Source organism: Somniosus microcephalus, unplaced genomic scaffold (genome assembly GCF_052327205.1).
Source record: "Somniosus microcephalus isolate GS21.2 unplaced genomic scaffold, FLI_Smic_1.0 scaffold397, whole genome shotgun sequence".
Taxonomy (NCBI): domain Eukaryota; kingdom Metazoa; phylum Chordata; class Chondrichthyes; order Squaliformes; family Somniosidae; genus Somniosus; species Somniosus microcephalus.
The window spans coordinates 190664-198096 of NW_028225584.1; positions in this window are offsets into that span (position 1 = coordinate 190664).

Consider the following 7433-nt stretch of genomic DNA (forward strand, 5'->3'; position numbering starts at 1 on the left):
GCATTTATTTTAATGCAAGGAGTCTTGCAAATAAGGTGGATGAACTGAAGTTGTTGTTGAACACATGGGAGTACGATATTGTTGCCATCACGGAGACATGGTTGAGGGAGGGTCAGGACTGGCAGCTCAATATTCCGGGGTATAGAATCTTCAGGCGAGACAGAGGGGGGTGTAAAAGGGGAGGGGGTGTTGCAATATTAATTAAAGAGTCAATTACTGCTGTAAGGAGGGATGATATATTAGCGGGTTCCTCAAATGAGGCCATATGGGTAGAACTTAAAAACAAAAAGGGGGCAAGCACTTTGCTGGGAGTGTACTATAGGCCCCCAAACAGTCAGGGGGAGATAGAGGAACAGATATGTTGGCAAATCTCAGAGAAGTGTGAAAATAATAGGGTAATAATAGTGGGGGATTTCAACTTCCCCAATATAAATTGGGATAGTCAGAGTGTGAAAGGCTTAGAGGGTGCAGAATTCTTAAAGTGCATCCAGGAGAGCTTTTTGAGCCAACATGTAGAAAGTCCTACAAGAGAGGGGGCGATACTGGACCTAATTCTGGGGAATGTAGCCGGGCAAGTGGTGGAAGTATCAGTAGGAGAGCATTTTGGCGACAGTGACCATAATTCGGTGAAATTTAAGGTGGTCATGGAAAAAGACAAAGACGGCCCGGAAATAAGGGTTCTAAATTGGGGGAAGGCCGATTTTAATATGATAAGGCAGGATCTGGCCAAAGTGGACTGGGAGCAGCTACTTATAGGAAAATCCACATCAAAACAGTGGGAGACTTTCAGAAGGGAAATAGAGAGAGTACAGCGCCAACATGTTCCTGTAAAGGTCAAGGGTGGGACCAACAAGCAAAGGGAACCTTGGATGACAAGGGAGATACAAAAATGCATTAGAAATAAAAGGGGGGCTTTTGGCAGTTACAAAAGACTAAAGACGGAAGAAGCCCTAGAGGAGTATAAAAAGTGCAGGGGCATACTTAAAAAAGAAATTAGGAAGGTGAGGAGGGGCCATGAAATAACACTGGCGAGCAAAATAAAGGAAAATCCTAAGATGTTTTATAAGTATATTAAGGGCAAGAGGATAACCAGGGAAAGGGTAGGGCCCATTAGGGACCAAAGTGGCAATCTGTGTGTAGAACCAGATGATGTAGGCGGGGTTTTAAATGAATTTTTTGCATCTGTGTTCACTATGGAGAAAGATGATGCAGACATAGAAATTGGGCAAGGGGATTGTGACATACTTGAACATATTAGCATCGAGAGGGAGGAGGTGCTAGCGGTTTTAGCAGGCCAAAAAGTGGATAAATCCCCAGGCCCGGACGAGATGTATCCCAGGCTGCTGTGGGAGGCAAAGGAGGAGATTGCAGGGGCTCTGACACAAATTTTCAGAACCTCTCTGGCCACAGGGGATGTACCAGAGGACTGGAGAACAGCTAACGTAGTACCATTATACAAGAAGGGTAGCAGGGATAAACCAGGGAATTACAGGCCAGTGAGCCTAACATCTGTGGTAGGGAAATTATTGGAAAAAATTCTGAGGGACAAAATTAGTCTCCACTTGGAGAGGCAAGGATTAATCGGGGATAGTCAGCATGGCTTTGTCAAGGGTAAATCATGTCTGACAAATCTGATTGAATTTTTCAAGGGGGTGACTAGGGAGGTGGATGAGGGAAATGCTGTGGATGTGGTTTACATGGACTTCAGTAAAGCTTTTGACAAAGTCCCGCATAGGAGACTGGTCAAGAAGGTAAGAGCCCATGGGATCCAGGGTGCCTTGGCGCGTTGGATCCTAAACTGGCTGAGTGGCAGGAGGCAGAGGGTGATGGTCGAAGGTTGCTTTTGTGACTGGAAGCCTGTGTCCAGTGGGGTACCTCAGGGATCGGTGCTGGGTCTCTTGTTGTTTGTGATCTACATAAATGATTGGGATGAGAATGTAAAAGGGATGATCAGTAAGTTTGCAGATGACACGAAAATTGGTGGGGTGGTAAATTGCAAGGAGGAAAACTTCAGGCTACAGGACGATATGGACGGGTTGGTCAGATGGGCGGAAAAGTGGCAAATGGAATTTAACCCTGAAAAGTGCGAGGTGATGCATTTTGGACGGACAAATAAGGCAAGGGAATACACAATGAGCAGTAGGACCCTAGGAAGTACAGAGGGTCAGAGGGACCTCGGTGTACATGTACATAGATCTCTGAAGGCAGCGGAACAAGTAGATAAGGTGGTTAAAAAGGCATATGGGATACTTGCCTTCATTAGCCGAGGCATAGAAAAAAAGAGCAGGGAGGTTATGATGGAGCTGTACAAAACGCTGGTGAGGCCACAGCTGGAGTACTGTGTGCAGTTCTGGCCGCCTCACTATAGGAAGGATGTGATTGCTTTGGAGAGGGTGCAGAGAAGATTCACCAGGATGTTACCTGGGATGGAGCGCCTCAGCTATGAAGAAAGACTAAACAGGCTGGGGTTGTTTTCCTTGGAGCAAAGAAGGCTGAGGGGGGACCTGATTGAGGTGTACAAAATGATGAGGGGCATAGATAGGGTAGACAAAGAGGAACTTTTCCCCTTATAAGGGGATCAATAACAAGGGGGCATAGATTCAGGGTAAGGGGCAGGAGATTTAGAGGGGATTTGAGGAGGAACTTTTCCACCCAGAGGGTGGTTGGAATGTGGAACTCAATGCCTAAAAGGGTGGTAGAGGCAGGAACCCTCACAACATTCAAGAAGCATTTGGATGAGCACTTGAAATGCCATTGCATACAAGGCTATGGACCAAATGCTGGAAAATGGGATTAGACTGGACAGGGATGGATGGGCGGCGCAGACACGATGGGCCGAAGGGCCTCTTTCTGTGCTGTAAAACTCTATGACTCTAATGTTTTTTCGTCATGTTGATTGAGGGATAAATATTGGGCTCAAAACACCGGGGATAACTTCTTCGAAATAGCACCATGGGATCTTTTACATCCACCTGAGGGGGCAGACGGGGGCCTCGGTTTAACGTCTCATCCGTAGGACGGCACCTCCGACACTGCAGCGCTCCTTCATTACTGCCCCTCCGACAATGCGGCTCTCCCGCAGCACTGTCCCTCCGACAGTGCGGCGCTCCCTCAGTACTGCCCCTCCGACAGTGCGGCGCTCCCTCAGTACTGCCCCTCCGACAGTGCGACGCTCCCTCAGTACTGCCCCTCCGACAGTGCGACGCTCCCTCAGTACTGCCCCTCCGACAGTGCGGCGCTCCCTCAGCACCGCACTGGAGTGTCAGCCTCGCTTTATATACTCAAGTCCCTGGAGCGGGATTTGAACCCACAACCTTCTGACTCTGCTGTCCACTGAGCCACAGCTGACTCCAGTCTTTCACAGTTTCATCATAACTTCCTTGCTTTTGCACTCTACGCCTCTCCTAAAGCAGGGGAGTTATGATGAATTGTTAAACAGTTTTTTTTGCAGAGTGACCCAGGCTGTGTGTAGGAAACAATTGTGCATTTGAAAGCAGCTTGTGTTGTGAAGCTTGTGCCCCTTTGCCAGGCCCGCTGCCTGCGGCCCCTCTCCCAGATTCCAGCCCCAGCTCTGTGCTGACTGAGCTGCTCTCACCTGGGGACAGCGCGTCACAATCGGCCCCAGCGCACCGGAGCTGGAGAGGAGGCCCCGCCCCCTTGCCGCGCCGCCATTGGTTGGAGGACCAGGCTGCCCAGTTCAGTCCTCCCACCTCAGCCCTCTTCCTATTGGTCAGTGCTCCCGTCAATCAGAATCACATTGTTCCGGCTCACACCGCCACCCCGCGCGGATCAATCCGCTCCGTTCGGTGTCCGCGGAGGTCCCGCCCGCCCGACTCTCAGGTTTGGTTTTTCTCGTATTTTACTTTATAATCTCGCTCTCCCCTCACCTCGATTTAAATCGATTCCCCAACAGATGACTTTACCCCGGCCGCTGATTCCGTCTGCTCCACGGAGGCCCCGCGCAGGCGCACTGGCAGCCTCGCACCGTTGAGAAGCTTTTCAAAAATGTTTTTTTCCAAAACAAATTGAAAACACTCATTAATTCCCCAACCTCCTCCCCTCTAAAGTGCGATTATTATTATTCTTGTTTTTCCTCATTTGTGTCGGGCGTCTTTTTTTTACCTTGCGGTGGCGTGCGCCGATCCAACCGACCCCTGGGAGTTGCGTGCTGGCGTCAGCGCGTAATCGGAGGGGGTGTGATTGACGCGAGGCGCCCGCCAATCAGGAGCACGGAAAACGCTGGGAGGACCGGGCGGGCTGACGGACCTCCAACCAATGGCGGCGCGGGAGAGGGGCGGGACCTCGGTGGGCTGCAGGCCGCTTTCCTGCTTTCATTGTCTGCAGGAGCTGTTAAAGGGAAGGGGAGGACGGGGTGGAAAAAACCCAGCTTGTGAGTGTTTATTCCTTTGCATTACCTTTATTGCAAGGCTATTCATCAACTGCATTCAGTTAAAAACAAGTGAACCTTTTCTCTCTTTAATTTTTATCCAGAACAAAGAGCCCTGGTGCTGTGAACATTTTGGTGGGCAGCCACTTTTAAAGGGACAAAGACCAGCATTCTTCCTCCTCTCTCTCTCTCTCTCTCTCTTGTGAGTATTTGTGGTGGGTGACGGGGGGGTGAGCCAAAGGGGACTGCGGCCCCTTTTCAACAAAAACAATTGCTTGGCCATTTAAAGGGGAATGGTGGTATAGTGGTTAGCACTGTTGCCTCACAGCGCCAGAGACCCGGGTTCGAATCTGGCCTCGGGCGACTGTCTGTGTGGAGTTTGTACATTCTCCCCGTGTTTGCGTGGGTTTTCTCCGGGTGCTCCGGTTTCCTCCCACAGTCCAAAGATGTGCGGGTTAGGTTGATTGGCTATGATAAATTGACCCTCAGTGTTAGGGGGATTAAATACGTGGGGTTACAGGGATAGGGTGGGATATGTGTTGGTGTAGGGGTTACGGGGATCGGGTGGGATATGTGTCAGTGCAGGCTCGATGGGCCAAAATGGCCTCTATCTGCACTGTGGAGATTCTGTGGGTGCCCCCCAGGTATTTAAAGGGGCAGTGCCTCTCTCTGTATCATGTAAGAGCAGGGAGGTTCTGCTTGAACTGTACAAAACACCAGTTAGGCCACCGGCTAGAGTGCTGCGTGCAGTTCTGCTCGCCCCATTGCAGAAAAGATGTGACTGCTCGAGACGGGAGATTTATGAGGTTGTTGCCAGGACTAGAGAATTTCAGCTACAAGGAAAGATTGAATACATAGAAACATAGAAGATAATCTACATCCTAGGGTACTCGAGGAAGTGGCCCTAGAAATAGTAGATGCATTGCTGGTCATCTTCCAAAATTCGATAGACTCTGGAACAGTTCCCATGGATTGGCGGGTAGCTAATGTTACCCCACTGTTCAAAAAAGGTGGTAGAGAGAAAACGGGGAATTACAGACTGGTAAGCCTGACATCGGTAGTGGGGAAAATGCTAGAGTCCATTATAAAAGACGTAATAGCAGAGCACTTGGAAAACAGTGATCGGGTCGGACAAAGTCAACATGGATTTACAAAAGGTAAATCATGCTTGACTAATCTACTGGAATTTTTTGAGGATGTAACTGGTAAAATAGATAAGGGAGAACCAGTGGATGTGGTGTATTTGGACTTTCAAAAGGCTTTCGATAAGGTCCCGCATAAGAGATAGAAACATAGACGATAGGAGCAGGAGTAGGTCATTTGGCGCCTCGAGCCTGCTCTGTCATTCAATGCGATCATGGCTGATCATCCAAGTTCAGTACCTGGTCCCTGCTTTCTCCCCATACCCCTTGATCTCTTTAGCCTTAAGAAATATATCCAACTCCTTCTTGAATATATTTAATGAATTGGCCTACACTGTCTTCTGTGGTAGAGAATTCCACAGGTTCACCACTCTCTGGGTGAAGAAATTCCTCCTCACTTCTGTCCTAAGAGGCCTACCCCTTATCCTTAGACTGTGACCCCTGGTTCTGGATTCCCCGACCATCAGGAACATCCTCCCTGCATCTAGTGTGTCCAGCCCTGCCAGAATTTTATAAGTTTCAATCAGATTCCCTCTCATTCTTCTAAACTCCAGCGAGTACAAGCCCAATCGACCCAATCTCTCCTCATACGTCATTCCTGCCATCCCAGGTATCAGCCTGGTGAATCTTGGCTGGACTCCTTCCATGGCAAGAACATCCTTCCTCAGATAAGGCGACCAAAACTACACACAATACTCAAGATGTGGTCTCACCAAGGCCCTGCACAACTGCAGCAAGACATCCTTGTTCCTGTACTCAAACCCTGTCGCTATGAAGGCCAACATACCATTTGCCTTCTTAACAGCCTGCTGCAGCTGCATGCTTACCTTCAGCGACTGGTGCACAAGGACACCCAGGTCTCGTTGCACTTCCCCTTCTCCCAATCTATTGCCATTCAGATAATAATCTGCCTTCCTGTTTTTGACACCAAAGTGAATAACCCTGCATTTATCCACATTATATTGCATCTGCCATGCTTCTGCCCAATCATCCAACCTGTCCAAATCATCCTGTAGTTTCTCGGCATCCTCCTCACAGCACACACGCCCACCCAGCTTTGTGTCATCTGCAAATTTGGAGATATTACATCTAATTCCCTTGTCTAGATCATCATGAATATATATTGTGAATAGCTGGGGTCCAAGGACCGATCCCTGCGGTACCCCACTAATCACTGCCTGCCACTCGGAAAAAGAGCCGTTTATTCCAACTATTTGCTTTCTATCTGCCAACCAGTTCTCTATCCAAGTCAATACCTTGCCCCCCAATCCCATGTGCCTTAACTTTACACGCTAATCTCTTATGCGGGACCTTATCAAAAGCCTTCTGAAAGTCCAAATACACCACATCCACTGGTTCGCCCTTATCTATTTTACTAGTTACATCCTCAAAAAATTCCAGTAGATTAGTCAAGCACGATTTACCTTTTGTAAATCCATGTTGAATTTGTCTGATCCTGTCACTGTTTTCCAAGTGCTCTGCTATTACATCTTTTATAATGGACTCTAGCATTTCCCCACTACCGATGTCAGGCTTACCGGTCTGTAATTCCCCGTTTTCTCTCTACCACGTTTTTTGAATAGTGGGGTAACATTAGCTACCCTCCAATCCATGGGTACTGTTCCAGATTCCATCGAAAACCCAGCAGCTTCTCCTCCATCTCCCCTCCAGCTCAAACTGCTGCAACAAAAAGACCTACACAGGAGGCAAGGGACCGACTTCCGTCACCTGCAATAAAACTCTTCCCGACAGCCGCTGACTAATGGCGGCCGCAGCACCCACAATTCCCCGCGCCCCAGAAACCGCTCTATCCAACGCGCTGATTTCCCCGCTGAGAGTTCGCATGCTCCCCGGGGCCGTGGGCCATTCTGGGAGCCTGGCTCCTGTCCTTTGTCCCGAGTCAG